This window comes from Aquarana catesbeiana, linkage group LG03, assembly GCF_042186555.1.
Source record: "Aquarana catesbeiana isolate 2022-GZ linkage group LG03, ASM4218655v1, whole genome shotgun sequence".
NCBI lineage: Eukaryota > Metazoa > Chordata > Amphibia > Anura > Ranidae > Aquarana > Aquarana catesbeiana.
In genome coordinates this window covers 426,735,078-426,757,018 of record NC_133326.1, presented here as the reverse complement: position 1 = coordinate 426,757,018, position 21,941 = coordinate 426,735,078, and the positions used below count along the sequence as shown (strand labels likewise).

At 44.0% G+C, this 21,941-nt stretch overlaps 2 protein-coding genes across 3 annotated transcripts in view; both read right to left on the bottom strand.

Annotated features, from left to right (window-relative positions):
- The window catches only part of PFDN1 (prefoldin subunit 1), a 290,431-nt gene that overhangs the window by 221,003 nt on the left and 47,487 nt on the right, over positions 1 to 21,941 (bottom strand). The window lies entirely within an intron of this gene.
- LOC141132412 (uncharacterized) overlaps positions 3,443 to 21,941 on the bottom strand; it is a 37,229-nt gene continuing 18,730 nt past the window's right edge. Inside the window, exon 2 of the mRNA XM_073620762.1 lies at positions 3,443 to 3,988. The gene's annotated coding sequence lies outside the window, so the exon portion shown is untranslated. The remainder of the gene's footprint in view (positions 3,989 to 21,941) is intronic.

The window sequence follows — 21,941 nt, the reverse complement described above, 5'->3', positions numbered from 1 at the left end:
AAGTGAGGCTTGTCTGTGTATGCACACTCGGACCTAAGACATGGGGTTCTGAATTATATCTACTCTGTCGGATCTTTTTGTCATCTGTGGACTTTGGACTTTGTTCTGTGTTGGAAGTCAATAAAGTGCATCTCTCTGGAAGAATTGGGTTTCTGCGGAAGAGTACTTACATCATCATCATTATAATACCTAAATATTAATACATATATTCGATCACTACACCACTCCCGAAGATAGATAATGTCATCAGTCCATGAAGAGTATTCCTTTTGGGTAGTACGTCCTGGTACTGTTAAAGAGTCCCAAAAAGTAGGTAGACCATCAGAGGAGTGTTGCCTGATGAGAATACTGTGTTCACAAAGTTAAGCGGCTAATACTCCCGAACTGCTCTCACTAGATTTCGGCAAGGTCCGCTGGAGGACCTGCCAGGTTGTCTCTTCCATTTGCCGTAGACCGGCAATCATAGCCCTTCCCGCTGCTTTGGGAAACACTTTTTTGCTTTGCTGTCTCATTGACTCCAAACTACCCACAACCATCCCAGGACTCTTACTTGATCCCTCTCCTTCCATTCCCACCCCCTATCGCCTCCACAGGCTCGAGTCCCCAAGGAGGTTGGTGTTGGCCCACCCCCTACCCAGCGTTCGCTGGCCTTTCACTTTTCTGGTAGGGTGGACTTGCACCAACTTACCTGGCTTTCGGACGTTTCTGTATATATTTGTGGTGTTATTTGTTGTTTTGTCCCCCTGATTGTTCTAGACAGGCCCACTGTGACCTGTCACCAACTAAAGCCAGGGTGAGTCTGGCAATGGTCTCACCCATGTACTGGTGTGGTTTTTATATACCAATAAATTATATATTGATACATTAAATTGGAGTTTACTGCAATTCGGTTAGCCCTATTCTTTCCAGTCTCCCTCTCTTTGGGACATATTTTTTTACTGAGAACAGGGAATAGCAGTACAACCAGCTTCCCCAGCAGAGATGTACAACCACTTTAACCCCTTCATACCTAAGGGTAAAACAAATCTAAATGCCCAAGCGCAATTTTGTCATTCTGACATAGTAAAACCATACATAACACATTATCAAGCTACTTTGTGTATCCAGGTGGATTATACCATGTTTTTTTCAGGATAAATTGGGCTTTCATTTGGAGGTAAATGGGAACAGATATCGCCTGTTATTTTCTTATTATTGACAAAAGGAAAAAATTGGCCCAAAATTTAAAAAAAAAAAAATTATTTTGTAAAAATGTAACTGTACATTTCTTGCTACTACCATAACCTACCAAAGAACAAGCCAAAATATATTCTCCTGCTTTTGACGATCGCAGCGATACCACATATGTGTATGTTAGTTATTGTTTCTACCCGTAGTAAAGTCCAGGATCAATAGTGTGCATTTTGCTGCTTCTTTTTTTTTTAAATCCTAAAAAAAAAAAAAATCCTGTCCAAAAAATACTGACCCTGACCTTTGACCCACACTAGCCCTGGCACTGACCTAGATCAAACCTTAAATCTAGGTATTTAATTTTTTTTTTTTCCTTCAAACTTTTCTTCCCCATCTCTGCAAGGACAGAGTAATACAATGCATCTCTCTCATCCATTGACAGAGACAGAACACACTGGGGCAGGCTTCACAGTGACTGATCACTGTGATAGGCAATCAGGCTATCAAAGTGATCAGGTGACCCAGAACCGGTCATTGAGATCCTGGTCCCCTGAACAAAAGGGGAGGTACGCAAATATGAGGCCCCACAGAAAAAAGCGAAGTCCAGTGGGGCCGCATATTTGTGTACTGTAGGTGTGAAGGGGTTAACCACTTCCTGCCCACGCTATAGCCAAATGACAGCTACAGAGCAAGCTTACTTTGCTGGGAGGGGTTACATGGACGTCCTCCCGCGATCGCAGCAAAGAACAGAGAGAAGCACACCACTCCAGTCAAACTCAGGTGCAGGATGGATCACAGGTGCAGACCTCGGCTCACCACCGTGGAGGACGAACAAGACAAGGAATTGGTCGCACACTGGAACTCCAAATTATCTCGATGTCACATGGTTGTGAACAAGCAAGCTATCCCTTGTGAAACGTCTACCATTGCCTGTATCTGTCTGACCCTTTTTTGACAATTAAGATGACATCGAGATAATTTGGAGTTCCAGTGTGCGACCAATTTCTTGTCTTGTTCCTCTCCCATGATCATGTGGCATGCTCTGATTGGGGTAAAGGGTCAATCATATTAGCTATTTACCACGCGATCAGCTTTGTCCAATGACAGCTGATCACAACGTAAACACAAGCCAGTTATGGGCTTTCCTTTCCTAACGCCGACAGCATGAAGTGAGGAGAAGAGAGCAGCTAGCCAGCTTGTGTTAACGGGACATCTACACTGACAATGAGTTCACTGATTATCAGTGCAGTCCCAACAAAGCCCATCAGTCCCTCCCAACAGTGCCGCCCCATCAGAGCTGCATTAGTGAAGGAGAGAAATTACCTGTTTACTAAATTTTATAACAAAACTTTGAAAAATGTGTTTGTTTTTTTTCCAAAATTTTCTGTCTTTTTCATTTGTACTCCGAGTCTCTAGTAGACCGTATTAGGAAAGGTATGAAGGGAAAACAGGAAGTGACCTAGGGTGTGCCATAGTCACGTGGTCAGTTTTGCTTAAGGGGCAATACCCAAGTATAAAGTAAAAGAGAAGAAATAGAAAGAAAGGGGAAAGGGTGGGTGGAACACGAGAGAAACGTTGACAGGAAATGGAGGCTAGAGGGCAGGCTTAAATACAGCCCAACTCCTCCTACAAATTCAGGCTGACCTGTGGTCAGCCTTCCCACTTGTACTCGGGAGTCTCTAGTAGACCGTATTAGGAAAGGTATGAAAGGAAAACAGGAAGTGACCTGGGGTGTGCCATAGTCACATGGTAGATATGCCTAAAGGGGGCAAAAATAAAGACAGTAGGAAGCTGGCAAAACAGATTGAAAGTCACCGTATGCGGCATAAAAGCCAAATGCATGAATGCCCATGACATCTCCACATGTGGAACCAGGATACATATGGAGAAGCATGCTGGATTCCACCTACCTAACTTCTTAACTACGTGAATAAGGACCCCTTGGCGAGAAGCAGCGGAAGTCGCCCCCCCCCCCCCCTGAAAATTGGCCGGAATAAGCTTTGGGGTCCAACCTAGGTTTGGCAGCAGGGTGCAGCAATGTTTCATGAACTGTGACGTGGAGAGGGGAGTACTAGGGAAAGGTAAAAGTGGACTATCCCTGGGTTTATCCGCAGTAATCACCATGAGCTGATCTGAAATTGTGACCGGGCCCCGGTATTGCTGGTCTTGAAAAATCTAACGTCAGTACCGGCTCCTGACTGCTGAATCTTGCAAGCAACCAGATGCAACCGGAAATGATCGAGTTAGTTAGTACCTAACTAACTGGTAGATCAAGAGTATGCGGGATCTCGTCCCCGTACGAGTGAACTCACCTGGCCTGAGGAAACCATTGAAAACCAGATACATGACCGCCTTGAGGACCAAGCTGGGTAGCAGCCCGAAAGGAGACCTGGAGAGTAAATCGGACATGCTCCAGAAAATATGCCCTGTAATGGGGGGTCTGCTAATCGTGGTAGGGGGGCTACTCTTCTGAATCTCCTTGAGAATGGCCTTGATGGGATATGCTGCAAAAACGGATGCCCTATTAGGGTCCTGCAAGGGCAACAATGCGGGATACCTGCCAGATATGTCTCGATAGTGCTGTAGGACAGCTTGAGTTGTGAGTGGAAGAAAGCAAGTAGATCTAGGAGTGATTGCTTTAACATTCTATGATACCTAGACTGGAAAGCCTGGAAGGCATCCCAGGCCGAAGAGGCAAAGTCTTCAATATCCGCTGCCTATGACATAACCTATGCAACTGAAAACAGTGTTATTACCTGTTAACTACTTTTTCCAGGAATCTTCCAGGACGGCTTACAGAGAGATAGGCTCCTCCTACCTAGAACAAGAAACACATGGTCCACATCATAAAAGCAGCACATGTAATAGCCCCTCAGTATTAACAAATAACCGAAGGCTTCAGAATAAGCAATTATTAAACCTTCATTAGCGTAGCTTTATCTTTACTCTATGTTTTACATTGCTAATCACCAACAAAGAAGGGAGGGAACTGACGCCGTCCTGGAAAAAGTAGTTAACAGGTAATAACTCTGTTTTTCCAAGTCATCTTCCAGGACGGCTTACAGTGAGGACAAAATAGGACTACCTGATCAGGGCGGGACCACAGCCTGCAGCACTTTCCTGCCAAAAGACTGGTCTTGGCTGGCAAATAGATCCAGTCTGTAATGCTTTACGAACGTCTGGAACCTGGACCAGGTTGCTCCTGCCCTTTCAGCCCAAGAAGTAGAAACCGCTCTGGTGGAGTGAGCATTTATTCCTAACGGAGGTGTCCGGGATGCTGCTTTGTATGCCTCCACGATGGCCGACTTCATCCACCTTTCGATGGTATTTTTAGATGCCCTTTTACCCCTGCTTGAACCTGCAAACAATACAGGCTGATGGAACGTCGCCATTCCTTGGTGCGCTCTATGTAACCGATCAAGCATCTCCTGACATCTATCTTATTAAATCCTGCCTACTTGTCGTTTTTAGGATTTCCGCAAAATTATGGTATCACGATCTCTTCCGACCTATGGAAGTTAGACGGTACTTTGGGGAGAAATGCCGGGTCCAGCAAGTGGATAATCTTGTCTTGCAAGATGATGCAGAAGGGCTCAATCACTGAAAGCGCCTGTATCTCACCAACCCTCCTAGCGGAGACTAGGCCAACAAAACCACTGTTTTCAAGGTTAAGAGCTTTATGGGCAGTTCGTCTATTGGCTCAAACTGTTTTACAAAGACTTTGCAACACAGTGGATAAGTCCCTGGGAGAGAACCTCCTTGACTTGGGGACCCGCTTACGGCTGATGGATGCAAGAAATCTCTTGACCAGTGGCTCTTCTGACAGTCTTTGATTTAAAAAGCTAGACAGAGCAGATACCTGCATCTTAAGGGTACTGACTGCCAGATTTAGATCTGCTCCAGCTTGGAGGAAATGTAGGACCGCCAGGATCATGGCTCCTGACACTGTTATCTGAGCAGGCGCCAGGCCCCACATTTTTTCCAGATTTTATTGTAAATTGCGTTAGTGGACGGCTTCCGGCTGCTAAGAATGGTATTGATTACTTTTGCCAATAAACCTCTCTGCTCTAACAGCTCCCTCTCAGAAGTCCGGCCATCAGAGAAAGAGAGCTCACTTCTGGATGATTCACCTCTCCCTGATATATGAGATCTGTCCTATAAGGCAGTCTCCAAGGCTCCGTGATGCTGAGTAGTCCTGAGAACCAAGACCTCCTTGGCCAGAATGGTGCGATCAGGATAACCTTCGTGCTCTACACTCTTATCTTCCGGATAATCTTTGGAATGAGGGCAAAAGGTGGAAACGCATACACCAGATTTGCCTCCCAGGACTGGGATAGGGCATCTAGGCCCAGACTGAGATGATCTCTCTGAAGGGAGAAAAATTGTTCCACCTGCCTGTTCTGCCGTGTAGCAAAAAGGTCTATCTGTGGGATTCCCCACTTCTGCACTATCTGTTCGAACACTGTTCGATTCAAGCACCAGTCTGCCTGAGACAGAATCTCCCTGCTTAGGACATCTGCCAGAGTATTTAATTCCCTTTTATGTGAATTAAAGACAGGGACAAAAGATTTGCCTCCGCCCATTGAAGGATCTTTTCTGCTATCCTCATAAGACATGGGACTCTTGTACCTCCCTGCTTGTTGATGCAACTTACTGTGGTAATATTGTCCGAAAGGACCTGCACGGATCTTCCCCTCAGAGTCGGACTAAAGACTACTAGAGCCTTTAGAACTGCACTCAGCTCCCTTGCATTGGAGGAAAGGCTGGCTTCCTGCCAGTTCCAGACCCCTTGGGCCATCTGTGCACCTGAATCCCCACCCTTGACCGCTGGCGTCTGCGGTGACCGCCATAGGGTTGTGTTGGGACCAAAGTTGACCTGCTGAGAGATTTGCATGGATCAACCACCACTCTATTGAGAGTTTTACTTCCTGCAGGATCTCGGTCTGCCTCTGAAGAGATTCCTTCCTTCCATCCCAGACAGAAAAGCATGAACGCTTGAAGTGCTCGAGTATGATGGAATTGTGCCCACTGGACTCCTGGGATGGCTGCTGTCATCAAACCAAGAACCCTCATTATACCCTGAATTGAGGTCTCTGTACATATGCAGAGGCTGCTCATCTCTGCAATTATCTTTGCCACTTTTTCTTTTGTCAGAAAAATTTTGGATGTAGTCGAATCTATTAGGTATCCTAGGAATACTATACTTTGAGTAGGTACCAACTGAGACTTCTCCTGATTTACGAGCCACCCCAGCTGCGGAAGGTGTCTGATAGTTCTGCTCAGTTTCTGTTTCACCTCGTCTGCTGAGTCTGCAAAGATCAGCAGGTCGTCCAGATAGGGAATTATATGAATTCCCTCCGATCTCAGAATCCACAGAGCTTCTGCCAAAATCTTCGTGAAGATGCGTGGTGTTGACGCCAATCCGAAGGGCAGAGCACTGAAGTGAAAATAGAGGGTCTTGAACCTCTTCTTCACTGCAAACCTAAGAAACTGCCTGGACTCATTTTGAATTGGGACATGAAGATAGGCATCTCTTAGGTCCAATGAGACCCCAGGGGTTAACAAATCTCCGGTGGTGTAAATCGACTCCATTTTGAATAGTTTGTACCTAACGTACATGTTCACTTGCTTCAGGTTCAAAATAAGTCGAAAATTTCCCTGATGTCTTTATTTATCAAAAAAACGTGAGAATAAAACCCCCCTTTTCTTAGGGTTGGGGGGATGAAGCTTATCACCTTCTCCTCCAGCATACTCTATAGGAGGGAAGACATAGCTGTTGCCTTCTCCACATCTTTCGGGAGAATTGTTGTGTGAAATTTGAGGGGGGCAGCCCGAGAGCTCTATCCTGTACCCCAATTTTATCAGATCCAGGATATGATGGGAGGAATGACCCCAACCTTCCTCCCACATGGCTGACTGAGTCACTGGGAAGGGCCTTTAGGCTGGGAGGGGGGGGGTTAAAAAGGAAGCTACCTCTGCCCCTTCCCCTCCTGTATTGCCACCCTCTTTTCTGGTCTTGCGTGGCTGCAAAACCCTTGTTATGCTGTCTTTTATCCCCCTGATCTCTGGCAGGGACGAAAATTTCTTTTTTGCTGTTGTTTTTTGGGGAAAGGAAATCCTTTCTTTTTATCGGTCGACCTCTCTAGGAAAGATTCTGGCTCTTTATCAAAGAGCAAATCTCCATTAAAAGGGGAGGGAGCAGAGTTTGACCTCTGACACTGTTTCCTCCCCAGGACTTCAGCCAGATAGCCCACCTGGCTTCATTAACTAATGCTGTTGACCTGGCCGAGAATATTACAGACTTCGTGGACGCATCTGCTATATAGGCTACTGCCTTATTTAGCGTTGGTAAAGCATCCAAAATCTCTTCCCTGGGAGTATCTGACTCCAGAAGAGTGCAGAGCTGTTTAAGCCATAAATCAAGCGTACGAGCAACGCATGTAGTGGCTAGTGCTGGCTTAAAGTTAGCGGAGCACGCTTCCCACGCTTTCTTTAAATATCCTTCTGCCTTTCTGTGCATTGGCTCCATTTGGGTGCTTGAGTCCTCAAAGGAAAGCTCTGAACCCTTTGAAACCTTAGATAGGGAAGCGTCCAGTCTGGGGCACTTTTCCCACAACATCGTATTTTCCTCTTTGAAGGGAAACCTTATTTTCAAATTTTTAGGGAAGAAGACTCCCTTTTCCGGTTTCTTCCATTCCTGAAGTACTGTCTCTTTTAGGGACGTATGTACCGGAAATGTTCTGCTCTGCTTAGGCTGAAGGTCTGCATATAAAAGGTCATGTACAGACAACATCTGGTCCTCTGGCTCCTCCAGCTCCAGGGTGTCGTATATAGCCTTTAATAGTTCCTCTGTTTCCTCTGCAGGAAAAGGGGATCTTTGAACCTTGCTGGGTCTTTCCTCATTACAGTCCCCCTCCTCAGGCTCAGAGACTGACTCTGAGCTCTCCTCCAACACTCCTTGCTGGTGGGCTGCCCCTGCCTGGGTCAGGACCATTGGCCTAACACTAGTACTGGTGCCGGAAGTACAGGTGATAGGTTCAGCAAGAGTCTCTTGCTCTCTGGGTTTAAAGGAAAGTATGTTTCATCCCTTTCTTCATTGAGTCCATAACCCCTTTGAGGATAGGGCTGTTTCTCCTTTGATGACCTTGTCTATACAGCCCTGACATGCACTTTTGTCTTCCACCCATAAGGCATTTTCTTGGTGCACATCAGGCACCTTTTTCTGGGTGTCTCTGTTTTGCTATCTCTGGGCTTGCGGGCTTTGTCCTGAAATTAATCAAATGACAAAACGCCAGCACATTACTTCCACTGAAGACAATACCCATTACAAAAACCCTGTGGATAACAAAAATTCTAATCTAAGAACCTTTTTAAAAGTACCCACCACCGGAGCTTATGCTGGTATGTGCAACACCTGTCCACACTAAGCATATCAATAGAAAACACAACGCACCCTGTGCGCCCCCCCACAGGAGGATAAGAAAAAGGGAAGGAGCAGTCTGCCCCCTATTTTCTTACCTTAGGGCCCGAATCAACGGATGGCGCCTCCAGACCTGCTTCCATGGATCCTGGTGTCTCCATGCTCCTGGAAGCCTTCGGCACCATCTTGCTATTCGAGCCCCTATATAAGGAGTTGGAGAATCCGGGGCAGCGCTGTGGTTTCGACGCCGCCCTCCGGCACAGCCCTGTTATCCTCCCCAGCTAGGGTTTCACTTCCCGGTGTCCGGGTGTACCACGAAGTGCACCGCTGGACTTCCCAGACCACACGGCAGCCTGCGCCTCCACTAGAAGAACACCCTGCTGTGCCATTTTGGATGGACCCACTGGATCACCTCCTCCACTCCTCACAGGTACCTCACTGAGGCTACAACCATCAATCGGGAGAGGAGGTCCCTTACGTTCACCCCAGACCACTCTATCAGGTCTCTGGGTGGCCTAAACTGACTCATACCCCAGGAGTACTACCCCTGTTTGCCCTGGGTATGGACATCGGGAGGCGCCTGCCACCTAGCATGAAGGCCGGAAAAATAACAAACATCTGTTTGGAGTTTCTGACTGGCCAGAGGAAACACAAATACTGAGGGGCTAATACATGTGTGCTGCTTTTATGATGTGGATCATGTGTTTCCTGTGCTAGGTGGGAGGAGCCTATCTCTCTGTAAGCCATCCTGGAAGATGACTTGGAAAAACAACACTGTCATAAGCAAGAGTTATAACTTAATGTACCACAAACTTACTCTAAGAAAAGGAAAATCTCTGGGTTTTTTTTGACAACCTCCTAACAGTGATCGTGGTTAATGACAAAGTACACAGTATGCAGGACTGAAAACGTGTCAGTCTCAAGAACTACCAAGGCCAAGTTACCTGAGGCGTATCAGGCAAATTAAAAACGTAAACTCAGGCCTATGAAACCTGAAGACGTGTCCCTTTGCCCCTGGTCCCATCCAACCCACCGCCCCTGGTCCCATCCATCCCACCATCCCTCTGCCCCTGATCCCATCCATCCCACTTGCCCCTGGTCCCATGCATCCCACCATCCCTCTGCCCCTGGTCCCATCCATCCCACCATCCCTCTGGCCCTTGTTCCCATCCATCCCTCTGCCCCTGGTCCCATCCATCCCACCATCCCTCTGCCCCTTGGTCCCATCCATCCCACCATCCCTCTGCCCCTAGTCCCATCCATCCCACCATCCCTCTGCCCCTAGTCCCATCCATCCCACCATCCCTCTGCCCCTAGTCCCATCCATCCCACCATCCCTCTGCCCCTGGTCCCATCCATCCCACCATCCCTCTGCCCCTGGTCCCATCCATCCCACCATCCCTCTGCCCCTGGTCCCATCCATCCCACCATCCCTCTACCCCTGGTCCCATCCATCCCACCATCCCTCTGCCCCTAGTCCCATCCATCCCTCTGCCCCTGGTCCCATCCATCCCTCTGCCCCTGGTCCCATCCATCCCACCATCCCTTTGCCCCTGGTCCCATCCTTCCCACTATCCCTCTGCCCCTGGTCCGATCTATCCCACCATCCCTCTGCCCCTAATTCCAACCATCTCACCATCCCTACGATTTCCATCCAGCCTCCATCCCTGATCCCATCCCCCCCACCATCATCCCTGTGTCATGAATACTTATGTTTTGTGCATTTCAGGTCTTTGTTAAAACAATTTACTGAGCAACCCAGAACTAGTTTGTGAGAGAGGCAGTCTATTCCACATTTTCACAGCGCTTATGGCAAAAGCAGCCTTTGTTTTTCATCTAGATGTAAAGAATGCCCCTTTGTTCTCTGTAAAGAACTGAAAGTGAATTGTAGCCCTCTTTTGTGATGGTTATGAGAATTACCGTCCCCACATTATTGCCGCACAAACCTCCTCCATAAACACTAAACTGATGGCCTATAGGGGGCTTTTAAAGCACTGCCTATAGAAAATACAGGGTACTGAAGTTTGTTGCCATTTCACAGGCACACGCCAAATTAAGGCTCAACATGTTGGGCATCTATTTACTCATATCAATATATTTCACAGCTCTGAATCCTAGTGATCCTATAATTAAATAAATTGCTTCTACTTATTTATGGATATAAATACCAAAAAAATTGTGATATTAATCTCAGTGTACCAACCAATATTCACAGTAGCACACAATTAAAAAATGTATTAAAAATTATTAGTCAAAAATCATAAATCATCATCAAGTCCTTGAAGGGAAAAAAAAGAAAGTGTGTGCCCTAATATTCAATAAACTAATCTTCACAGTAGAACTGCAAAAAATTGTGATCTCGTTGCAAACCCCTATTCTCTATGCAGAATTTCCAGATTCAGATTCATTCATCTAACAAGTGTAGAGTGTTCTCTGCTCACTCAGCCGTCAAAAAAGAAAACAAAAACGGGCAGCATGCCAAGTTTTTTATATTGTCTGTGCTAATAGATATCTATAAACATTGTAACTTTTTGTTCTTAGATCAAAGGAATGAACTTCAGTGTGTAGTGTGAGGGAAGTTTAACCATTTAAAAAGTAAACTTTTTTCTGACACTTCTTTTTCTTACAAAGTTAAAAATCTGTATTTTTTTCTAGATAATTACTTGGAACCCCTAAACATACATACACACGCACATATATATATTTTTTAGCAGAGACCCTAGGGAATAAAACGGCAATTGTTACAATACTTTATGTCACACTGTATTAGCGCAGCAGACTTTCAAACACAATTTTTTTGGGAAAACACACTTCAAATGAATTAAATAAAAAAACATAAAACTCAACAGTAAAGTTAGCCCAATTTTTTTGTTTATTGTAAAAGATGTTACGCCGTGGGAATCGTGATCTTCATTCCAAGCAAAAAAATCGTGATTCTCATTTTAGCCAGAATCGTGCAGCTCTACATCACAGTGAAAAAAATCCAAAATAGGGAACACTCCTGTGTCCCTGCATTAGTAGAAAAAGCAATACACCTCAATTCCACCACCAACGGGATACCATTTTCCTTATGTAAATGCACTCACCAGACCAATATGCCTCTCACCCTCATAAGAAGGCAAAAGTGTTTAATCAATCTCCACTTGAAAGCATCCCATCCCGATCAGCAGACTTCATCTCATCGCACGTGTGTAGGAGAGAGAAAGAAAGGGGCTTTCAATAGTGCATTATTCCCAAGATAAGTATGGACCTTAAAAAAAAAAAAAATAAAGGGGGTATACTCACCTAGGTGGATGCGCCATCAATCCAATGCTGCATCTGTCTCCCACCGGCGCTGCACTGAGAACTAAGCAATCAAAGGCCGGTGATCGCTCTGTTCTTAGCATTCTATCATTCTGTCAGTCTCCGGCTCTCTGGTCTGTCATTTTCTCTCCCCCCCCCCCCCGCTCTTGTAAACAGCATAAAACAAATGGGTTGGTCTAGTGGCAACAGGGTGGATTGGATTTAAGTCAAGTCGACAACCATTTACGGACCACCGCCCAGCGTCGTTTTACATAGCTACTTTGAAGAGGAATATCGTTGTTATGGCAGCGCCTAGCTGCCATAACCCCAGTATCCTCTTCTTCAGCGGGCGGTCCGCTTCAAGATAAAAGTGGTCTCTGTGGAGGATTCGCCACGAGATCATTTTAAATCGGTGGCAGGAGAGGGTCCCGCCACTCTCCGGTGCCCTCCGCTGCTTACCGGAGTCACCGGCAGCAATTGCATCTGCTCCCTAGCATGGCATGGAGACGAGGGAGGGGGAAGATGGCCCCCACCCATCTCCATATTATTGCAGGGCAGAAGCGACGTCAAAACGTCACTTCCCCCCATAGCTCTTAAAAGGGAATTTTTTTTTTTTTTTTCCTTTTCCAAATGACAATAAATTCTTTTTTTATTGCATTTTAGTGTAAATATGAGATCTGAGGTCTTTTTGATCCCATATCTCATATTTAAGAGGTCCTGTCATGCTTTTTTTCCATTACAAGGGATGTTTACATTCCTTGTAATAGGAATAAAAGTGTCAATTTTCTTTCTTTAAAAGAAAAGAACAGTGTAAAAATTAAAAGGTAAAATAAATAATAAAAAAAGCTTGCGTGCAGAAGCGAACGCATATGTGAGTAGCGCTTGCATACCACACGTGAGGTATCACCGTGATTAAAGCGAGAGCAATAGTTCTAGCCCTAGACCTCCTCTAACTCAAAACATGCAACCTGTAGAATGTTTTAAACATCGCCTATGGAGATTTTTAAGGGTAAAAGTTTGTCGCCATGCCACAAGCGGGCACAACTTTGAAGCGTGACATGTTGGGTATCAATTTAATCGGCGTAACATCATCTTCCACAATATTTTTTTTTTTTAAATTGGGCTAACTTTACTTTTGTCTTATTTTTTAATTCAAAAAAGTGAATTTTTTCCAAAAAAAGTGCGATTGTAAGACCGTTGAGCAAATACGGTGTGACAAAAAGTATTGAGAAAAACGCCATTTTATTCTCTAGGGTGTTAGAAAAAAATATATATAATTTTTGGGGGTTCCAAGTAATTACCTAGCAAAAATAAAAATGTTTTTAACTTGTAAACACCAAATCTCAGAAAGAGGTTAAATCATAATTTTTCATCTGTCCCAGTTTCCTATTGCTCTCAGGTTAGTAAAACAGCAATCTCAGAACCGATTTAGTGTGTAGTGTGCATACATTTGCAAAAACAATGGGATAGAGGAATATTCCTGAACTTTGTTTTATCTCATGATTACTGTGAAATTGTGTGAATGCATCATTGCAGTGCATGTTATCTCAGCTTGCAGAGTTTGGATTCATTGAATGAGTTTACCAAAAATGTAAATTTTGCAGAATATACAGCCTCATGCTACATAACCAAGCTCCATTTCATGCTGAATAAACTAAATTATTAATGTATCTTCAATATAAAACTATCCTTTAGATAAAATGCTTTTAGAGTAAAAATCTATTAACTGCTTCCTGACCGCCTCGCGCAGATATACTGCGGCAGAAAGGGCACGTACAGGCAGATTAACGTACCTGTACTTTGCCCTCTAACGGGCGGCTTGCGCGCGCGCCCACCGGGAGCACCATGACTGTGATCGCGGGTCCCGCAGACCCAATGTCCACGGGGATACCCGCGATCGTCTCACGGTGAGGAAGAACGGTGAGATACTAATGTAAACAAACATCTCCCCATTCTGCCTAATGACACTGTCACTGATCACAGCTCCCTGTAATCGGGAGCGGTGATCAATGATGTGTCACACACAGCCCCTCCCCCCCACAGTTAGAATCACTCCCTAGGACACACTTAACCCCTACAGCGCCACCTAGTGGTTAACCTCTTCACTGCCAGTCACATTTACACAGTAATCAATGCATTTTTAATTGCACCGATCGCTGTATAAATGTGAATGGTCCCAAAATCGCGCCAAAAGTGTCTGCCATAATGTCGCAGTCACGAAAAAAATAAAAATAAAATCGCTGATCGCCGCCATTACTAGTAAATTAAATTAATAAAAATGCCATAAAACTATCCCCTAGACACTATAACTTTTGTGCAAACCAAATCAATAAACGCTTATTGCGATTTTTTTTTTTCTACCAAAAATATGTTGAAGAATACGTATCGGCCTAAACTGAGGGAAAAAAAAAAAAAAAGGGAGTTAGACTTACCGGTAACTCCTTTTCCAGTGGTCTTCCAGGACAGCCTTTGAGAGATGAAGTCCCTCCCATCGACAAAGGAAACACATTGCCACAGTTCAAAAGGCAGTCCCTCAGGTCCCTGGTCAGTCATTTACCAAGAACCGAAGGATGGAACTGCAAAACATAACCATAAACAGATAATAACGTTAGTACATCATTCAAAAAGGGTGGGATCGTGCTGTCCTGGAAGACAACTGGAAAAGGAGTTACCGGTAAGTCCAACTCCGGTTTTCCCCAGTTGTCTTCCAGGACAGCCCTTGAGAGGATCCCCAAGTACTCACAAGATTGGGGGGGGGGGGGGGGGGGACCACGGCTTAGAGGACTTTCTTCCCAAAAGCCTGATTCTGACTGGACATTATGTCTAATCGATAATGCCTTGTAAAAAAGTGGAGACGCTTGACCATGTGGCTGCTTTACATATTTGCTCCAGGATGGCACAAGCTCTTTCTGCTCAGGATGCTGACAATGTCCTTGTGGAGTGGGCTTTAATACCCCCAGGAGGAGCTAGCCTAATCCACCTAGCTATGGTGACTTCAGAAGCTTTTTTGTCCCTTACGTTGTCCTGAAAAAAAAAAAAAAAAAAAAAAAAAAAGGACAAAAAGTGAATCTGCAATTCTGAATGGATTGGTTACCTTTAGGTAATCTAGGGTACACCGCCTCACATCTAATAAAATTAAATTGTTTTTCTTTCTCATTTGAGGCGTTCTGACAGAATGAAGGGAGGACAATATCTTGTGACCTATGAAACCTAGATGCCACCTTTGGCAAGAACCAAGGGTCCGTCTTTAGGATGACTCTGTCCTCCAGAATGGCTCTCTAATGGAGAGAGCTTGGATTTCACCAACTCTACGGGCTGACATGATTGCCACGAGGAGCACTGTTTTGAATGTAATCAGTCTTAGAGGTCTCTGAGATAGGTTCAAAAGGTGGCCCCAAAAAGGCCCTTAGAACGATTGATACAGTGGGGGACAGAAAGTATTCAGACCCCCTTAAATTTTTCACTCTTTGTTATATTGCAGCCATTTGCTAAAATCATTTAAGTTCATTTTTTTCCTCATTAAATTTACACACAGCACCCCATATTGACAGAAAAACACAGAATTGTTAACATTTATGCAGATTTATTAAATAAGAAAAACTGAAACATCACATGGTCCTAAGTATTCAGACCCTTTGCTGTGACACTCATATATTTAACTAAGGTGCTGTCCATTTCTTCTGATCATCCTTGAGATGGTTCTGTTTTTGATTATACTGACAGGACTTGATTAGGAAAGCCACACACCTGTCTACATAAGACCTTAAAGCTCACAGTGCATGTCAGAGCAAATGAGAATCATGAGACAGAATTGTGGCAAGGCACAGATCTGGCCAAGGTTACAAAAAAATTTCTGCTGTACTTAAGGTTCCTAAGAGCACAGTGGCCTCCATAATCCTTAAATGGAAGAGGTTTAGGACAACCAGAACCCTTCCTAGAGCTGGCCGTACGGCCAAACTGAGCTATCGTGGGAGAAGAGAGCCTTGGTGAGAGAGGTAAAGAAGAACCCAAAGATCACTGTGGCTGAGCTCCAGAGATGCAGTCAGGAGATGGGAGAAAGTTGTAGAAAGTCAACCATCACTGCAGCCCTCCACCAGTCGGGGCTTTATGGCAGAGTGGCCTGACAGAAGCCTCTCCTCAGTGCAAGACACATGAAAGCCTGCATGGAGTTTGCTAAAAAAACACCTGAAGGACTCCAAGATGGTGAGAAACAAGATTCTCTGGTCTGATGAGACCAAGATAGAACTTTTTGGCCTTAATTCTAAGCGGTATGTGTGGAGAAAAACAGGCACTGCTCATCACATGTCCAATACAGTCCCAACAGCAAAGCATGGTGGTGGCAGCATCATGCTGTGGGGGTGTTTTTCAGCTGCAGGGACAGGACAACTGGTTGCAATCGAGGGAAAGATGAATGCAGCCAAGTACAGGGATATCCTGGACGAAAACCTTCTCCAGAGTGCTCAGGACTTTAGACTGGGCCGAAGGTTTACCTTCCAACAAAACAATGACCCTAAGCACACAACTAAAATAACGAAGGAGTGGCTTCACAACAACTACATGACTGTTCTTGAATGGCCCAGCCAGAGCCCTGACTTAAACCCAATTGAGCATCTCTGGAGAGACCTAAAAATGGTTGTCCACCAACGTTTACCATCCCACCTGACAGAACTGGAGAGGATCGGCAAGGAGGAATGGCAGAGGATCCCCAAATTCAGGTGTGAAAAACTTGTTGCATCTTTCCCAAAAAGACTCATGGCTGTATTAGATCAAAAGGGTGCTTCTACTAAATATTGAGCAAAGGGTCTGACTACTTAGGACCATGTGATATTTCAGTTTTTCTTTTTTAATAAATCTTCAAAAATGTCAACAATTCTGTGTTTTTCTGTCAATATGGGGTGCTGTGTGTACATTAATGAGGAAAAAAATGAACTTAAATGATTTTAGCAAATGGCTGCAATATAACAGAGTGAGAGAGTGAAAAATTTAAGGGGGTCTGAATACTTTCCGTCCCCACTGTAGGTCCCAGGATGGAGCTATATTAACTCTAGCGATGAAAGGATCTTCCTGTAACCGTTTCTCTAAATATACACTTAAGACAGCTATCTGAACCTTAATGGTACTAGGAGTTAGTCCCTTGTCTATCCCCTCTTGGAGAAACTGTAGGATATTTGTTGTATCCCTGTTTACCTTACCTTGGCTACTCAGCCAGCTATTAAACTTCCTCCAGACTTTCCTGTAAATAGCTCCGGTGACTGGTTTTCGACTCTGTAGCAAGGTCTGAATCACTCCGTTAGGCCTTTGCTCCTCAGAATTTCTTCCTCAGTAACCACGCTGAAAGGTTCAGCATGGTTATTTGCAGATGAAAGAGAGGTCCTTGTGACCGAAGCTCTTGTCTGCAGGGAAGCCTCAGAGGAGGCTGGTCTGTCAACTGTAGTAAAGTTGTGAATCATGGCCTCTTGGGCCAAAATGGTGCTACTAGGATTAAACAAGTTTCTTCCACTAGAAACTTCGCTAGAACCCTCTGGATGAGGTGAAGCGGTGGAAACGCATAGGCCAAGCTGAAGGTCCATGGAGTCTGTAAGGCGTCTACCGCCAAGGTTTGATCTCCTGAGCATAGCAAACAAAAACTGGGAACTTTTGCATTCTCTGTTTGCAAATAGGTACACTTCTGGTTTCCGCCAGTAAGCTGCTATGTGGTCGAACACTTCCAGTGCAGAGACCACTCTTGATTCAAAACTAGTTGTCGACTCAAGAAGTCTACAGTGCTGTTCTGCTCCCCTTTCAGGTGTATTGCAGAGATGGATTCTAGATTGGATTCTGCCCACTGAAAATATGTGCCTGGCCACCAACATTAGTCGAGGACTTCTAGTGCCTCCCTGCTTGTTTATATAAGCTACAACCGTCATATTATCTGAGCGGACTTGTAGATGGTGACCTTGTATTGTGTCCTGAAAAGCTAGTAGAGCTCTGAGTATAGCTGTTAGCTCCTTCCAATTGATGGAGAAATGTTTCTCTTCTGGCGTCCACCTGCCTGGGCCCAGTCTGAGTTGAGATGGGCTCCCCAACCCCAACTGCTCGCATCCATAGTCAGTGTGGATGTGATAGGCAAGACCTAGAGTATCCCTTTGTTTAAATTCTCTGTGTCCTTCCACCACCAGAGGGAGCATTTTACTTTGGAGGGGATCAATACATCCTCTTCTAGATTCGTGTTTTTTAACTTTTCCAACACAAACCTCTGAAGGTCTCTTTGGTGGAAACTGCCCATTGTACAGCCAGAATTGCTGCTGTCATAAGTCCTAACACTGACATCACCTCTCTCACTGTACATTTGGAGGTGCTTTGAAGAAAAGACATTCTTTGCCACAGACTCAATATCTTTTCTTCCCGGCAAGACTATCCTTTGATCTACAGACAGGATATTGTAGCCTAAATACAGAATATTCTGCGTTGGGGTAGTTTTGGACTTTTCCAAACTGATTATCCATCCCAATTAAATAAAAAATGAAAGGCAGGGCAAAGAGGTAACAAACCTTGGGACTTTAATGGTGTTAGGTGTAGAGATCAAAAATCATCAGGTAGCATTAAAATTTAGATTTTTTATTTAATAAAGAGAGAAAAACATGAGAAGGAGAAATACATCTGTATCACAAGGTACATTGAATTAATGAAGCATATACAAACAAAGCACTACCACTCTCGACATGTTTCACTCTAGATAGAGTTTCTTCAGGAGATTGATGGTGTGACTCTTTTTCTACTGAGAATGAAAAACAGTTTGGCTAAATGTCTCATGAACGTATTGAAAAACAATACATAAACATGACTAAACATGCAAATTGGCATAGAATTAGAAGAGAAACTATGCATAAATTGCTTTAAGAGAAAACCAAAATATCAAAACAAAAGGGCATAGAAACATATGGACACAGAAAGGAACCAAACCTTACCAAAACTACTTCAATTTCAAAAAGATGTAAATTCAGCAATAAAATCAGTTAATGCGTATTTCGTCCCATCCATCCAGCTTAAACACCATGGCTGCTTGCAGAGAAGAGCTAAAGGGGTGATATTTCTAAAAAGAAATACAAGCCATCCTATGGGCTTATATCATAATTTTGATGACACCAAAATGCATTTTTTTGCTCTTGAACATGTTCCCCCCAACAAAAGAGGTGATGACAATGACAAGATTTTATTGTAGCGCGAGGCACGTTGGATCTATGACCTTGGTGCCCTTAGACCCCCAGGCCTTAATGATGCCTTGAGTTTTAAGTCCTTTCTTTAACTCGCTTGATCCCCATCCCCCCCCCCCCCAACATTCTTTCATCCCCATCTGTTTCTTTCTTTGCTGTCCAATAGTTGATAACAATTTTGATATTTTGTATACATTTGGTGTCTTCATTAGATAATTTACTATATTATATCTGTACAAACATGTGGTTACTGTTAGTCCTTATGTGCATATATTCATCACATACGCAATTCATACTGTTTATCGGTCATTTGACGAAGTATTTAAATGCATTTCATGCACACTCTGTTTTTCTTTCTCCAGCCCGTCACCACAAATACTGCTTGTATGGGCGCCCGGGGCACTCACTGGTTGTTGTGTCAATCAATCATTCGGCCAGTGCATTGCCCTTCTTTGGTTTTGCTGTTGTGTTTAGCCTGGGGTTAAGTCAAGTCTTTCCCTGTGCCAATAGGGTGAGCCATCCATTTTGGGCTGCCTGCCCCTGACGCACGGGCTCTGTCCTCCTCCTGGTGAGGGCACGGCACTTTCCAAGATGGCGGCCTCGTTCCATTGACGCTTGGCGTCTGTGGTGCTTGCGCCATCTGTCACACCTGCGCAATGGCATTACTGAGTGTGCCCGCGACTCGGCGGTGACGTCAGATGCCACAGAGACAGAGAGGGGTTATTCAAATGGCAGATACAAGCCACCACAGTCTGCCCGAGATCCCTAAACAGGGATGGGTTGATATCCCCCTCGGGTCTCTACGATTTATTTATGAAATCGTCCGGTAAGATGCCTTTTATTCTCTCTACAGACTAAAATGTTCAATCGCCCTGGCATTGCCCCAGATTGCATTAGACTCACTATATCTCTTATCATTTGTAGGTCCTTCATGCCATTGGTGTCCGGTGTTTCTTAAAACCTAAATTGAAAACAGAGGGACATGAGGCCAAGGGACTTTAAGGGTGCTCAATAGACAAAATGAAAAATCATAAGATAAAATAATATATACTTTATTAGTAAATCTATTAAAAATTCTTTTTAAAAAAAAGACAGACATGAAACAACACACTAATATGTTTCCAGAACAGATCAATAAAGATGTGATACAGAGCTTGATACCACTTACTCGACATGTTTCGCTTTCTAAAGCTTCTTAAAGCTCTGTATCACATCTTTATTGATCTGTTCTGATTTTTCATTAAAGTCCCTTGGCCTCATTGAGGCCTCAAGTCCCTCTGTTTTCAATTTGTATTTAATATTGGGATGTGGTGTTCCTGTTTGATTCCTCCCCTCTATCTTTATGATGTTTCTTAAAACCTGTTTTTTGGCGATGTCCGGTGCCAAGGTGATAACATTTAGTTATTTACTCTCAGCAAGACCAGTTTAACCTATTGATTCAACCTCATTTAAATCAAGGTAATTTCTTCCTTTAAACCTTCGCTGGGCAGTAGGTATTCTGTCTAGTACTTACTGCACTGGCTACCACATATATGTGCCCTATATAGTCTATTTCATCTATTTCATATACATTTCTTTTTAGAAATATCACCCCTTTAGCTCTTCTCTGCAAGCAGCCATGGAGTTTAAGCTGGATGGATGGGATGACATACGCATTAACATCTTTTGAAATTGAAGTAGTTTTGGTAAGGTTTGGTTCCTTTCTGTGTCCATATGTTTCTATGCCCTTTTGTTTCGTTTTGATATTTTGGTTTTCTCTTAAAAGCAATTTATGCATAGTTTCTCTTCTAATTCTATGCCAATTTGCATGTTTAGTCATGTTTAAGTATTGTTTTTCAACACGTTCATGAGACATTTATCTAAACTGTTTTTCATTCTCAGTATAAAAAAAAAGTCAATCAATCTCCTGCAGAAACTATCGAGTGAAACATGTCGAGAGTGGTAGTGCTTTGTTTGTATATGCTTCATTAATTCAATGTACCTTGTGATACGGATGTATTTCTCCTTCTCATGTTTTTATCTCTATTAAATATTAAAATCTAAATTTTAATGCTACCTAATGAGTTTCAATCTCTACACCTAACACCGTTAAAATCCCGAGGTTTGTTACCTTTTTGCCCTGCCTTTCTTTTTAGAAATTTTTCATATTTGGGATGTGGCTTTTTCATTTTGATTTCTCCATCTTGCCCTTTATCAGGCTGAGTTGTGTTAACTCTAATGTCCTGTACACACGGTCGGATTTTCCGATGGAAAAAGTGCGATCGGATTGTTTTGTCGGAAATTCCGATCGTGTGTGGGCTCCGACTTTTTCCGTCGGAATTTCCGACGCATAAGGTTTGAGGCTATAAAATTTTCCGACAACAAAATCTGATTGGTTAAATTTCGATCGTGTGTACACAAATCAGACGTACAAAGTGCCATGCATGGTCAGAATAAATTAAGAGACGAAAGCCATTGGCTACTGCCCCGTTTATAGTCCCGACATACGTGTTTTACGTCACCGCGTTCAGAATGATCGGATTTTCCGACAACTTTGTGCGACCGTGTGTATGCAAGACAAGCTTGAGCCAACATTTTGTTGTCTGATCATGTGTACAGGGCATAAGCCCTAACAAAGTTCTTTCTCCGAGTGGGCCGTGAGGAGCAAGTCGTCTAGATTACGGAATGATCGAGACTAACTGAAGTCTTAACGGAACTAGTGCCTCCCCAAGAACCTTGGTAAAAATTCTCGGGGAGGACGACAGTCCGAAGGGAAATGCTCTGCACTGAAAATGATACATTTTGGTGTCTATCTGAATCAACACCCGAAGAAATTTCTGGCATTCCTTCCTTATTGTTTCTTCCTTAAATCCAGGGTAGCCATAAACACCTTTTTG